This window comes from Otolemur garnettii, unplaced genomic scaffold, assembly GCF_000181295.1.
Source record: "Otolemur garnettii isolate 467f Iridium unplaced genomic scaffold, OtoGar3 scaffold00105, whole genome shotgun sequence".
NCBI lineage: Eukaryota > Metazoa > Chordata > Mammalia > Primates > Galagidae > Otolemur > Otolemur garnettii.
The window spans coordinates 7,349,921-7,365,363 of NW_003852500.1; the positions used below are offsets into that span (position 1 = coordinate 7,349,921).

The 15,443-nt window shown below is 48.0% G+C and overlaps 1 protein-coding gene across 2 annotated transcripts in view; it reads left to right on the forward strand.

The window, feature by feature from the left end:
* Positions 1 to 6,267: 6,267 nt before the first annotated feature.
* RASSF4 (Ras association domain family member 4) overlaps positions 6,268 to 15,443 on the forward strand; it is a 32,976-nt gene continuing 23,800 nt past the window's right edge. The window contains exon 1 of one of the 2 annotated variants that reach the window (XM_012809476.2): positions 6,268 to 6,359. The gene's annotated coding sequence lies outside the window, so the exon portion shown is untranslated. The remainder of the gene's footprint in view (positions 6,360 to 15,443) is intronic. The other variant, XM_023517203.1, reaches the window with a different exon arrangement.

Here is a 15,443-nt window from a genome sequence, read left to right on the forward strand (position 1 = left end):
CTACTAATTGAGATTGCTAAATTTATGTATCAACGTGGCTAGCCCCTGGTGCCCAGTTGTTTGGTAACACACAGTCTACATGTTAATGAGAAGGAGTTTTTGTAGATGAGGTTAAAATATAAATGAGTACTCTTTGAGTAATGAAGATTACCTGCCATCATGTGCCTCATCTAATTAGTTTAAGACCCTAACTGCAAAGATTGAAGTTTCCTAGAGAAGTAGAAATTCTGCCCCCAAACTGCAGTACAGAAACCCTGCCTGAGTTTCCAGTGTGCTGGCCTGCAGTTTGCAGACTCAGCACTACAATGTCAACTCGTAGCTCAATCTCCAGCCTGCTAGGGCCTGTCTGAAAGATTTAGGACTTGCCAGCTCCCAAATCACGTGATAACATGAGGCAATTAGTCCCTAAAATCTATCTATCATCTATCATCTCTATCTCTCAATCCCAGTAGAAGATACGAATGTATGATTCCCTGTGGGTACTGTTTCCCTGGTGAACCCTAACACACAGGTCGTTCTAATTCTCCCCCCATCATAAGGCCAATAGCTCATCTGTTGTACTAATTAGAGGAGAGAGAGAGAGAGAGAGAGTTTTCAAGGTCAGAACCAGAAATGAGTTCCAAATGGAGATAAAACTTAAGTTTAGCAAGTTTATGGCTCTCTCCTGCTCTAAACACACAGGGCCTTATTTCACAGTTACAAAGACTGGGAAGGCAACTTGGGCATGGACAGCCCCCACCAAACCAGGGGCTTAACAGAGGTGGCTTTGATGGTAGCCTGGGAGGTGAGATCAATTCAACTGTAGCATCTTTTAAACACTAGGTCAACAGGTCAAGCCTGGCTAGCTGTGGACCAACGTGCCCCTCACCCCTTGAGGAATGTTTTACATTCCTTGGAAGCTACAGACTTGGAAGAAGCCATCCAAGGAACAACAGATCCCTCCAGGACACAAGAGCTGACACATTGTCTAGCTGGTGGATTTTCCCAGGGTGCTCTGAGGATGGTCTGTTTAAAATACAGTTCAGAAGCTAGACAGATGGCCCTTGTTTGTGCAAATGGGCTGTGCCCTCTCAAGGTTGGCTTTCTTTCCCATCTGGGAGGTCTCTACTTCCTTTGGCTGTTTCATATCCTGGCTTGAGGAAGGTTCTGATCACTGACTAGTTCACAGCCTTGCCGCTCAGTCCATATCTTGCTATTCATTGGAATTCTGCTGCCCAAACAGCAACACCAGGCTCTTTGTGGAGGAAAATCCTTTCTTAAGACATTCACCTTTGCGAAGTGTTATCCTTCTGCCAACCCTCCTGCCCTGCACTGGTTCACACCTAGCTCTCCAAGTCCAGCCAACTTCCATGTTTTTTGTTAAGTGAATAAAAATATTGAATTGTATCATATAAAGCCACTTTCTAATGTTATTAAAACTATAATTATGTTGAAAATGCCATTTGTTCAGAAATCTGGGGTTGCCATAATTATTTTTTTCCTTTTTTTAAAGATGTTATCAACTCACAATGATTATAGTGTCTATTAATCATAATCAGCTTCCTAGCAGCCCCATATTGTCAGTGCGCCTCTGCAGCACAACCCAAGGCAAAAATGTTGGGTCGGTGAAGTAAGGAGGACGAGGGAGGTGCCACAGGTCCCAGGGAAACTTGGAAGTCCAGGAAAGTAGCCCCTTCCCCAGCCTTCCTATGTGTACTGTGTGTTGGACCAACAAAATTTCAGTATCGGGAAGATAGAGAGGAAAGGATGAACAGAAAAAGCTTCCAGCTCATCTCCAAACCAGGCTTATTGATTCTCTCTGCCTGTGAGATTTTAGGCCATCCGTGTCCTCGCATGTTTTTACATGAGACATGAGTTGAGACAGCCATCCCCTTTTCTCAGAGACTATGTGAACAAAGGACTTGAGCAGTTATTTTTCCCCCAAAGGAAGTTTCAGCAGCAGTTTTTAGCTATATCACCACTTAAAGCAAGTTCCCTCCCTCCTAGGAAACCCTGTGATCAAGTACTTACTTGATACTCCCCGTATCAAGGCTGGAATACATAAACTTTTCCAAAGCATAGCCATAAAGGAAAAATAATATGTAAAGCACGTGTGTGTGTGTATGTGCATCTAATGAGAAGGCTCTTAAGCAGCCTATATTGAAATTTATGGCCATTTGGGGAATAAATTAGCATTTTCGTGGTATGGGTTGAAGAGTTCCATATTTTAACCTGAACTTATTATTTATATGCTAACAAATGGAATTAATGGAAACCATTTCACATAGGTATGCTGATTTTTTGAGAAGTCACCTGAAAACGGATGGCAAACCCTCAGAAGGCCTTCTGTGTGTTAGGATCATGCAGCGGAATGACCCCATTACTCAAGGATCCCACCAAAGCAAACGGTGCAAGAAAAATTCTGTAAGTGGCCTCTTCTTGCCAAAGCAGTGCAATTATCCTCTTGTTTTCTAAAGGATACACATTGAAATCACCTAAACTTTTTAAACCCTGGCTTGAAAAAGTTATTTGTTCTGAATTTTACTTTGGAGAAGGGAAAGGGGGAGAAAATCACACAAAACTACTCATAAAAGGCCTTAAGCAATCAATCAGTAATTTAATTCAAAATCCCCTTTACTATTTTAAGGGAATGGCTTGAAAATGGTTCTCATCATTAATATCATTGACATTAAAATATAGAAACCGATTTTTCAAGACTCAGAAATCTAAATGACATCTCAACAGCATGTGGTCACACCCAAGCATTTCCCCCTCCCTTGGAAGCACCAGAGGGAAGAAGGTAATTTCTCAGTCTGTTTGGAGCAGTGCCCTGGGGCTAGGATGCCTTCAGCAAAACATGTGAAGAGCAGCCTGCCTGCTGGCACCTTACCTGCAGATGAGATCACGTGTGTTTTATCAGACTCTTGGGATCCTTTAAGCTTCCTAACTTGTAAATCAAAGATAAATTCATTCTTTGTAGCTCATTAACTAAAAACATTGAATCATGATTGTTTCCATTTGGCTTTTTATGGATCTCACAAGTCAGTCATGTTTCTGGAATCATGGTATTTTCTAAAGACTTTCTGATGTAGGAATGTTAGGGATGAGATTGCCCAAGATGAGTGGGACACCTGCTCCCTTAATGGATTCCCAAAGGCCTTCTTTACTGGGGTGATGCACTAGGGCAAGGAATACTCTTGCCAGAATTTCTGTGTGGCCTCTGCTCCCCTTAGACCTGATCTCCCATTAGAAGGAGATGTTGTTCTACCTTCCCTCCCCAGTGGAACAAACAAAATCACATAGGGCCACCAGTGGTTCTTTTCTGTACGTATCATCTTCAATGAGGTACTGAGGGAGCCTCCCCGAGTCTGTTTTCTTATCTGAATCTAGCAGTAAGGAAAAATAAAAATAATCATACATCAAATATTGATTAAGCACTATACATTCCAGGCAGTCAGGTTTTAGGGCAACACAGTGTCCCTCCCTCAAGGAGGGCATGATAAAGAATTGAAATATGCAGACTACTAGAGAGTGGTATGTGTGGAACAGGGAGGGATATTTTACATGAGAGTCAAAGACCTCAACGAGAAGGTGAGTCCTGAAGACATCTGGGGGAAGAGCTTTCCAGGATAAAGAAACTGAAAGGGTAAAGGCTCTGAGGCATGAGCAGGCCTGGTACATGAGAGGAATGGGAGGAACATATGAGTCAAAGCAGAGAGAAGTTGGGGGAGTGAGGGGACGTGAGGTGAGAGAGGCAACAAAGGGAACAAGGTCATCCAGGGGAGAGGTTGACAAACTACAGCCCACGGGTCACATGTGACCTGCCACCGATTTTTATAAATAGTTTTATGGGAACCACAGTCAAGTCTGTCGGTTTACATATTGTCTATGGCTACTTTCAAACAACAACAGTAGAAGTGCATAATTGTGACAGATCAATTATCCCACAAACCCTGAAATATTTGATATCTAGCCCCTTACCGATCTCTGGCTTAAAGAAACAGGGGCTTATTGTCCCCATGGTAGGGAGTCTGGAGTAGGTAATGCATGGTGCAGAGCTCCATGATGTTAACAAAGCCCAGACTCCTTTCATCTTTAAGCTCCACCAACCTCAGCATTTGGACATGGTGTATCATCTCCAAATGGCTGCCAGTGCTCCGGACATTACACATTATAACCACATTTGAAAAAGAAAGGCAAAGGAGACACCTGTTCTTTCTACCAAGAAGCAAAAGTTGTCTTCACCCTTCCTCAAATCTCTCCCACCCCAGCACATTTTCCCTGTTCTTTGCCCAGAAATGGGTCTTATAGCCACTTCTAGCTTTAAAGGAAACTGAAAATACTATGAAAGAGATTGCCCAAACTGACTTAAACAGTTGTTTTTACTTTTTTGACTGTGACCCCCAATGAGACATGCCTTTTATATGAATTCCCATATAAAAGTGGGACATGGATATTGGATTGGAAATCCATAGCCCCCACCATAAGTGAACTGGGGGCCAAACACAGTTCTACAAAATATTCTTTACAAATTGGCCACCTCTTTGTAAAATTTTGTAAAGAAATATATTGTCAATAAAAAGACATTTAGCTACAATTTCCCAGTCTCTCTATGTATGGTGACTGTGGGGGCACACTCTTTGAACTACTAAAAGAAAAGATGATTCCTCCTTCTGAAGGAACTGAGGATCCTGACAACGGACACATTTTATGTTCCACATAAAATGCAAGCAGTAACTCCCACTGTCTAGAGTGCTGAGGGAGTTACGTGGCACACCTGATGCAGAGCATTTCCAGTGTCTGACCCACACTGGGTACACCAGACACACTGGGTTGCTGCCCCAAACCCAGTCCTCACTCCAGGTTAGTCTTGGCCCTGGGAAGAACATTAATTAAGTCAGATAGAATGATTCACATTCAAGCTTTACAGACCCCCAGGGAAATTGTGTGTCACCTTGGTGCTATTGGGAATGATGAAAGTCTTAGGCTCTAATGCTCAGAGGTTGAAAGCTATGTTGCTTTGAAACTCTCTTTGTAGCGGACAGTTATTGATCTCAGCTTTGATGAAGTCTGGTATCTGGGCTATGGGACAGCAAACTGTCATGGAAGAAGGTCACCTTCAGGACTGCCTGAGCTGGCAAGGATGGATAGGCCATTTTTCAATAATTCAAGCAGGGTCCCTGGACTGGTCATCTTTAACCCCCTCATTTTTGCAAGTGAAGAAACAGGCCCAGTGGAGTTGCAACGTAAGTGAGGTCCCACAGGAAGTAGGTGGCAGAGACCAGCCCCACAGCCCCACAATCATAAGCACAGTGCTCTGAGGTGGGAACTGGAGGCCCCTAGACTCAAATTCCAGGCTGGTATGTGATCACTTGCATTCTTCTGGAAGATCCATATCAGATTCTAAAATGACTCACGACCCTTAAAAGATTAGGAAAGACAGACGGGATGAAACGAAAATGATTTATGTTGGGAGTGGGGGAGAAGAGGTCTGAAGGTCAGAGCTGGAATGGTGAGATGAAACAGAAATTGCAAATGTTTTCCGTAAACTCCACGCCCCACCCTGCCACCCTCACCCCCCAGAAGCAGTGAGCTGTTCCTAGTTCCCCCAATGACCTTTGGTTTTCTGTCCTCTCAGCGTCCTTGTGGGTAAATCTTTGTCCATTGGACAGAGGCTGGGTGAGGAATCTAGTTTCTTCTTATTTACCGGATGGGATTTCTTAAACTATGTGAAGTTCTCAGAGGCCACACCAAGCGAATAAAGTAAAAAGGTGCCCCTTGAACAATAAATAACAAATGCTCCGGCTTTACTGATAAGGCTTCCCACCCCCCTCCCCACCACATGCGCACACAAGTACTTGCGGCGCCTGCGCAGCGGCCTTTGTGGGAAATCAAAGGGGTCGACCGCGCCACTCAAGGTCCCTGGCCACTGCTCTCACACCGGACCCTTCGGAGTTGAGTAGGTGCTATTTTCTCCGCGCTTCTCAGCGCACTCTCGGAGCTTGGGGATTCAGCAGGCGCAGGGAGATCTGAATAGCATCGTCCGGAGACCCTAGTCGGCCAGACACCGCACACCTTCCCATCCACTGCTCCAGCACCGCCCGGCCTCCAGACCCCACCCTTGCACCCAGAGGACTTAAGTGTTCAGCACGGAACCGGACCGTGCCATTGGCTGTACGGGGAGAGAGGCGTGCCAGGGTGGGGCAGGAAGAGATGGCACTATTGGCCATGCTGGGTGAGGGGCGGGGCGTGGGCGGAGAAAGGGGCGGGCCCGAGCCGGAGCCCGAGAGACAGCGGGCAGCAGGCGCTGCAGGAGCAGCTCCGGTGCAGGCAAGGGCACGGCACATGCGGCGGCTTCTGGACGGTGCGATGGCTGGACGGTGAGTGATGCACTAGCAGGCGAGTTCGTGGCCGTCCACGGAGCTCACCTTCTGACCTCGGGAATGCCACCGGTCAGAGGCGCTGGAGCCTAGGCGCTTGTGCCTTTCAGCTGCCACGCGCAAGGTTCCCTCCCCTGCCAGCCTGGCGCTTTGCAGGCCTCGAGCCAATGCCGAGAGTGGGCACTGCGCCTGGCACCTCCTCCAGAGGGAAGGCAATTTCGGGGCTAAAACCTAAGCAGGACAGGTGTTGGCTACACCTTTATCCACCCCGGTCCTTAGCCAGTCTCCTAGCAGTGTCGGTGCCAGAGTTGGGGAAAGAGCCTAGAGCACCTGCAGCACAGCTCCTTCATTTCCCAGACTGCCAAGATACAGCAGAAGGAGAGGCTTTTCTAACGATGCCTGTTTATAGAGGGTTTGCCTTGTGCTGGGCCCTGTGCTGTAACACAATATCCCTGTTTTCAAACGTGAAAACTGGCTGAAAGATATATGAGAGTTGTCTGCCTTTACCCAGATGAGTTTGTGGAGAGCCAGGATTTGAACCCAGGGCCTGCTGGGCCTCCAGGTCTCTTGCACTTCACAGCTAACTCTGGAGCTCAGCCTGCTGATGCCCTGCTCTCCCCCTGTTCCTGTCTCTATGCCCTGCACTCCCCACTTTCAAAAGATGCCTCCGTGCTTTCATTAATCTGGCACAGCCTGTGAGAAAGAGAACCAGCACCAGGCCACGGACAGTGCTTTCTTCAAACACTGCAAGAAGAGAGTTTTGGTAACCCCAGATCACATAGAATTAAATAGCAAATAAAGGCTGGGATTCTGGAATTTGAACCCAAACAAGTTAGACTGCAAAGCTATGCACTGCGCTCGCAGGAGAGACTTTTCTCTAGCTTCGCTGTAGTTTAACTACCTACAGCACTAAGGTGCCTATCAGATTTATTGCCAGAAACCTCAAAAAAAAAAAAGCAAATAACAAAAAAATCTGTAAGTGAATTGGTGAACTAAGAGGTAAATGCAGATCCTTCTGCCTCCTGTTCCTCTCTACGTGAATCCTGGGCTTCTGCCACCAGGGCTGCAGGTGCTAGGGGAGAAGGGTGAAGGGGAAGTGGAGGAAGAAAAGGAAGGGAGAGGAAAAGAAGGGAGTGAAGAGAAAATGAAACTTAATAAACTGAGATCCAAACATCACTGGAAGTTGCCAGGGTGTGTTTCAGCAGTCAGTGTATGTTGAGTCTGTTTTTATTAGTTCTAGTCATAATTCTCTCTGTGTAGTCCTGGTGGCCCAAGACTCGACAGTGAAATTGAGATTTCAGTGAAATCTCGACAGATGCCCTAGATTAAGGTGTCTGTCTGAAACTGGAGATGGGCCTCTATTTCCACCACGAGGTTCCAGTAGGTCCTGGAGGTCAAGAACAGAATTAAGCCCCAGGGTACCCCCGAGTCGGGGCCACCTAGACCATGACAAATAACAAAGAACAGGAACAGAACTTGGGCATATGTCAAAGTTCAAGTCCTGCAAATGCAAAGCCTGAAAGGAGACTTGTACTGTGGGGTCTACTAGAGACTGGGCCCCTAGAGACTGGAATCCTCGTTTTAGGGATAAATTCAGCTTGTTTCCTCACTTTTGGAGGGGGAGATCTCTAATCCTATTTGAGTCCCACATTCCCATCTCCAGAGCCTCTGATTCCCAATGTCAAAAATAACAGAAATGAGAGCTCATTTATTATAGGTGAGCTTTATACAAGGCCTAACTTTTAGATCTCATTAGGCTTCACAAAAGTCATCAAGAATTGTACTTATTTAGCTAATGAGAAACTTAAGGTTCAGAGGGGGAAAGAGACTTGCCCAGCATCACACAGCCAGGGAATCACAGAGCAGAGCTTTGAACCCAGAGCCTTTCAAAGAGTGAGTGATTATCCCATCACAGAGTACATTGAAAGAAATACTTTGAAATTGTTTTAAAGTAAATGAAAATCAAGAAGAAAGTGACTGCACTTCCCAAAGCCTCTGCAGTTAAAGAGGAACTTGCAGTTCCATGGGTCTACTTTTCTGGCTATCCAACTGTCTTCTGCAGGGTGTGTTGCTGAGGGAGAGGTTCACTACCCCCTCCCCTTGCCCCATCTGACCTTGGGCAGCAGGAACACGGTGTCATACAGCCCCATAGCTGCAGTGCTGGGAAGAGCCCTGAAGGCACTCTGCACCAACTGCCAAGCCACCTTTGGCTAACCTGAGGTCCGAGAGGTGGCACAAGCTGGTGCTAAGGTGGCATACCAGCTCGATGCCACAGCAAAATTCTTATTCATGCCCCGCTCTCCATTGCCCCCGCCTTCCTTTTCTTGCTGTGACACATTTCACTGAAGAAGCATAACCTGGGATCTTGGGATCTAGGAGGACATGGACAAGAGACGGATCCCCCTGCAGTGGTGTGCAAATTGTGTGTGTGTGCGCATATGTACATACAGCTGCACACACATGCACATTTTCCTGGGGAGAATGCATTAAGTTTTTAAGAGACTCCAAAAGGTTGTATGACCCAAAAGAGTCTGAGAGCCACTGTGTCTCACAGGACACACAGTTCCCCGCAGTGGACAACACAGGTGGGCTAAGGAGAGTGCCCAGAGCAGCTATGCGCAGCCGGCACCCAGCAGCCAAAGGTCTACCTCTTTGTGTTGCCTCCTTGGTCTGTTGCAGTTGAGAATGGCCAGTGGCCTTTCTCAGCACCTGTATGGCCTAAAAACTATAGCTGAGAGAATCCTTGTTTCCATGGACCCCCTCTTCCATAGACAGGAGGTGAGCCCAGTTGGGAGGACAGGGAATGTACCATCACGGGGAAGCAGGAGGGTTGGAAATGCCTTTCTTGCCCCAGGTTGCTGTACCTTAAACAAGAGCAAAAACTAGAAGTCCTACCTGCCAGGGTTAGGGTGAGGCACTGCCTCTGGGCTGAGGCTGTCAAGAAGCTTTGAGAGGAAGACTGGGTTTTGATCTGCATGGGGTTCTCCAGCCAGCTCTTCAGAGGGAGGCATCAGGGAGACCTGGGTAGGGGAAGAGACTCAGGGAGACCTATTAGTGGGAGCCCAGAACTGTGTCTGGGGAGACAGGGGACTGTAAAGGGAGGCTGAGGCCCAGGGTGGGAGTGGAAGGGAGGTCTACTCCTGTACCCGCCAGGCCTTCACACTTCCATGTGGAGTGGGCATAGAGTCAAAAAGTCCTCCTTGGACTTTCTAGCCAGCAGGACTGGTGCTGGGACTGGTGCAGGGACAGGTGTGGCTGAGTCAAGGGAGTTAGGGTTGGGGTGGGGAGACACTGGAGAGGACAGCAGTTTGGAGAAGGCAGATGGCAGCTGCCTGCCCTCTACAACTGAACAGCTGGCTTAATCAACAAAAATGCCTTACCAAGGGGTGGCCAGTGTCCAGCCAGACCCCCCTGTCAGAGGCATCTGGTGCCAGTAGACGCTGCAGCTTCTCTCTGGCCAGGCTCCTGCCATTTGCTGGCTAACAGGTGCCAGGAGGGTCCTTTTAAAGGTTCATTGTTGTCAGTGCCTTGCTGACCCTTCTGGCGGGCATTTCTGTCATGTGAAAGTTGTAGTCAGCGGCTTCCCAAGGATCGGAGCTCAGGCTCCTGGGAATGCTGGCAGCATGGCCACATCTGCAGCCCTCCTCCTGAGCACTGTGCCCCACACTTAAGCCCTCCTCACTTCTGCTTCCCAGGTCACTTTATTACCTTTTACATTTAAATCATGCCAAAACAAGAAAATAAAAGTCACAATTTTAGGAAATGTTAGAAGGGAGGTAACCAAGCTCTCAGATTTCACAGACATGCTTGGAATATTTTAACTTGGAGGCCAATACGTTTTCCATTGTGCTGAGTGAGCACATCACCATCCATGTTTGCCACATTTTATGTAAGACATTGTAAGACTCAAAAGTGGGGTAGCACATAGTCTTTCTTCATGAAAGGCCCACTTTGTTAGGCTTCTTTTCCTCTTTTTGCCATTGACCTATAGGAGTTGGGTCCCAGTGGTGACGTCAAGAGAATCAGAATCACCTTCTGTTATAACTGGCTCCACCACCACCACAAAATACGTGATGGTCCACGCCTGGCAGTTATCAGGGCCTTGGCGGCCTTTGTCCCTCAACAGTGATGGCAGGCTGTGTGCCGGCTGTATGCTCTCTGCCCAATGCTGGCAGAGAAGCCATTGGAGTGGAAAGTGAGCACAACTCCCTGCTCATTCACTAGAGACAGGTAGCCATGACTGGCACACTGCCAAGGGGCCTCCTCCAGGGGACTGAGGGCCCCGGCTGCAGCCAAGCTCCCTAATTGGGGACACAGTGTCCTCCAGCTTGGGAAGCTAGGGCAGAGGCCTGAGCTGTGTGCCCTGGGGGCTGGGGGAAGGGAACAGGCCAGGACAAAGAAGGCGGGACTGCCCAGAGCAGAGCAGCAGGGCAGGGGGAGGGGAGGATCCTCTGGCCTGTCCAACTGCATCTGTCACTCTGTGGTTTTAAGATGGTGCCTGGGTGGCAGGCCGGCCCCAGCCCATCTCACTTTACTCCATGGGCTTAAATCCATGTGTACTGGGCTTCTGCCTAGGATTTAATTTCAAGATAAGGTTGTATTGTTCATAAATGGCTGAAAAATACTCTATTAGAGGTTCTCAAAGGCCCTCCCAGTGCACAAGGAGATTCAGTGTTCAAGCGGCAGTTTCAGGAAATTGCTCAAAATGGAGAGAAGCTCCTTTTAATTTCTTGTCGGGGTGGGCACATTCTCTCTCGAAGCTCTCTCACGTAGCAGCTGTCTCAGGATGCCCCTCAGGTACCTGTGCAGCCCACTGTAGGACTCAACAGGACACTGAGATCAGAATGAATGTAATTCATCAAATGAATGAAAGCCTGATAAAGGAGCAAAACACAAACTCAGTGTTTCTATTCAAAGTGTAATTCCCTGAATGACCCCATGACCGAAGACTCTGGAGCTCAGGAAGATGGAGCGTTGCCTACTTGGGGTGGAGGGATGTGAGTACTAGGGAGACCGCACTTAGGGCCATGCAGCTGAAGACTCTCAGAGCACAGAAATGTGTGGTTCTCTCAAGCAGAGACCATCTTTCTATAGAGCTGAAGTCCCCACACTCTAAGTCTCAGGACACAGCCCAGCAAAGGGGAAGAGCCCTGCTCTGCTGAAGTAGGTCCTCCTTCGCCTCCTCTAGTCTTGATCGCCAGCCCCCCCATCGTCCCCTCGGATAGGGTGCCCCTTCTCTGTCCCTGCCACGTCTATTTGTCTACCCTACAGCCCAGCTTCCCTTTCTCTCTTCACTTTGGCATCTGCCATCCTTTGCTTTCCTCCAGATTCCCTCCTCTGAGTGGCTTCCCCCAACTGTGACGTAAATCAGCAGACACTCAGATTAAGGTACTTCTAAAGGCCCCCCAGGAAGGACAGTGCTTTGCAAACAGTATTGCCCAGAGCCTGGTAAGGGAGGCTCTCCAACACCCACCTCACTGTCAGCCAGAGCAACCTCCTTTAAACTGACTTGTGTGAATTTTCTATCTGAACAAAGAGTTCTATAGCTAAGAAAATTTCAAACCCATTGGAGGTCAATCTTCTTATTGTACAGATGAGAAAAGTAAGGCCCAGAAGGCATGCAACTAAAGCAGCCCAGAGCTCTTTAGGAAGTATCATCTATTAACAAGTAACCATGGCCAGGTGTGGTGACTCATCCCTCTAATTCTAGCACTTTGGGAGGCTTAAGGTAGGAGGATCACTTGAGGCTAGTCATTTAAGACCAGCTTGGGCAATAGAGCAAGACCCTATCTCTAAGAATTTTTTTTTTTTTTAATTAGCAGACCTGATGGTATGCACCTGTAGTCCCAGATACTTGGGAGACTGAGAGGGAGGATCACCTGAGTCCAGGAGTTCGAGGTTGCTGTGAGCTCTGATTATAGCCCTCTAGCCTGGGTAACAGAGCAAGATCATGTCTCTAAAAAAATTTTAAAAATAAGTAACCATTATTTGACTTATGAGGAATTGCAATTATAGGTATTCCTACCACATTTAAATATACAGAGGGTACCAAGAAAATGTATACACATTTTAAGAAAGGAAAAACTTTTATTACAACTGTAATACTCAAGTCATGTTTGACATCTGCAATTATAAGAGGCGTTCAATGTGACTGTATTCATTTTTCATTATCAGCATATATCGAGTATTACAAATCAAATACAGTTTTTAATACTTAAAATGTGTATGCATTTTGGGGCACCTTCTGCATAGGTTGTTTTAATTGAATTATTTCCTGCATGAGTGAATAAACTGGGCTTTGCTGCAGTAACAAGTCCCAGAAATGTCAGTGACTGATCACGGCAGAGGCTGATCTCTCTTTCCCAGTCCATGTGCAGTGTAGGCTGGCAGAAGCCTTGGTGCACAGAGTCACTCAGGAACCCAGCTGACTACTGAGCTGGAACATGTGGTCTTCTGAGCAGGGCACAGGTGGGCTGGAGAGTTGCACAGTGCCTCATAAATATGCTGCCCTAAAAGTGACTCAAAGAACTTCTGTCTGTGGCCCACTGGCCAGGATTAGGCCCATGGCCTCAGCGAGCAGCAGGGGACCAGGGAAGGCCCTGGAAGGTAATGTCTTTGCCACAGTCACCCAACTTTAAGCAGTGAAAGATAGTCCAGATTTCTGGCTTCTTATGAGACACCGGAAGAGCTGCCGCTTTAGAAGAGGAATGTATCCCTCAACTCTCCAAGGACTCTGTGGCCAGTGTCTCTCAGCTGATTACTTCCTTGGCCTCTGAAGACTTTTATACTTTTTGTTCCTGCTGTCTGTACACAACTCTGGAATGTGGACATTTGGAGGAGGCTGTGCTGCTTCTTGTTCATTCGGTAATTTAACAACCCATTTACAGACTTCCTCTGACTTTCCAGGCTTGAGCTTGGTGCAGGCAACGTGAGACAAAGCAGAAAGGCAGCCTCTGGCTGTGCTCCTGTTCTCCTGGGGGAGTCAAAACAAGACACTGGCCACACCGCAGAGAGCCGGGGGAGAGGCTGCTGGGACTCTGAATGGGGGCTTCCCTGGCAAGACTTTCCAGGAGGAGCTAATGTCAGAGCATTGGAGGAGGAGGAGCTTGGGTTCTGAAGAGAGAACAGCACGACCAAAGGCCTAAGGGAGGAAAGAGCAGAGAGCCGGTGGGGAAGCTGTGAGCAGCTCAGCCTAGCTAGGGCTTGGAGCAGGAACTGGGGTCAAAACTGGATGAGAGGAAGGCCAGAGAAAAGCCACCTCCTGTCATCTTGGGGTTAATCCAGCCCTTCCCATAATGAGCTGGCTTAAAGCCAGACATCATCATGCTATGGGGGCACAGAAACAGTATCCACTAAGAAACCCAGCCCCACACTTCCTCTGGGCTGAAGCAACCATCCAGAGAGGGAGCCAACAGGTCACTATTCCACAGGCAAGCTGAGGTGCTGAGGAACAGAAACTTAACATTGAGAAATCCCTGTTGCCTGGCTGAGAAGAATGTGGCAAGAGGTCCCCAGTTCCAGGCCCCATGGGGCCACAGCCCTGTGTGTCCCTGGCGACTTGGCGTCTCTCCAGGCTCTGACGTGACTTCCCCTAGAACATAGCAGAGGCAGGGTATTTATAGGATAGTCCTGAGGTCTCTGGGAAGCCCACCTCCCTCAGATCCTTCCCCTTCTCCCTGCCAGCCATTCTCTCCCCTGCTTCTGAAATCAAACTCAGGGCCAATGCCAACTCAGACTGGAGGCTTATTTGGTTTGTGGGTGTCAGGCAAGGAGGGAGAGAGCATTGGACTTGCCACAGTCAGTGCTGGAGGGGACACAGTGCTCTGCAGTGATGGGCTGCAAGGACATGAAAAAATATGACAGTAGTTGGGCCCTTTGTAACAATTACACACACACACAGGTCAGGAAGACGTGGTAAGCCAGTTGTGTGGGGGGTTGTGAATGAGCCAACCTCTGTAGTAAAAAGTTCACGGTATGTTCCCAGGCTGTGTCACCTCCCCAGGTAACCCCCTTAGGCCCTTAGCTGCAACTTGGGGTATAAGACAGGGAAGCAGGGTCAGCACTGGAGAGAGAATGTGTGTGTGTGTGTGTGTGTGTGTGTGTGTGTGTGTGAAGCTTTGCCTTGCTGCCTAGCTCATATGAGCCTTGAAAGGATGTCCTCAGCCAGAAAAACATGGGGAGCGAGAAAAGCAGGAATGTGTGCAGAAGATGCCAGCAGGATAGAGAAAGCTCTGTAGGAATTGCCCTCCATGAAAGAAGCCTGGGGAGGGCTTGAGAGTCTCCTCAAACCTGTTGATTATGTTGACTGGAGAGAGATGTAGACAGTTTCACGTGTGAGCCCACAAGCCATGCTATAGGCTAAGGATCACCCATTGCACAGATGAGGGAAGAAAGGTTAGGGGCTTAAGTCACTACCCAAGATCAACACAGCAAAGGGGTTAGGAAACCAGAATCGGAGGTTCAAATCTTGCACTCAGACAGTGGCTTCGCAACTTACTTGCCAAGTAATCTTGGGCAAAGTGCTTAACTTCTGTCTGTTTTCTTATCCATAAAATGGGAAGAAGACGATACTCAACCTCACAGTGTTGTAAGGACTAGAAAGTTCATAGAAAATGCCCAGCAGTGTCCAGCATGTAGTCAACGTGGCACCAGCTAGCACACCACTGAGAGCTGGCCCAGATGAGCTGACTCCAAAGGCAGTGACAGGGCCAGCACTCGGCTTAGCAGGAAAGGAAGAGAGAGGCCCGGGGCCACTTTCAAGGATTGGAGTAACCAGACAGAAATGAAGGCAGAAAAGCCATTATTGAAGGGTTCCAGCTAAGGGAAGAGAGCATGTGGTCTGAAATCTTTTTTTTTTTTTTTTTTTTTTTGAGACAGAGCCAAGAGCTGTCCCCCTGGGTAGAGTACAGTGGCATCACAGCTCACAGCAACCTCCAACTCCTGGGTTCAAGTGAGTCTCCTGCCTCTGCCTCCCAAGTAACTGGGACCACAGGCGCCCACCACAACGCCTGGCTATTTTTTGGTTGCAGCCATCGTTGTTTGGCGTCCCGGGCTGGATTCAAACCTGCCACCTTAGGTGTATGT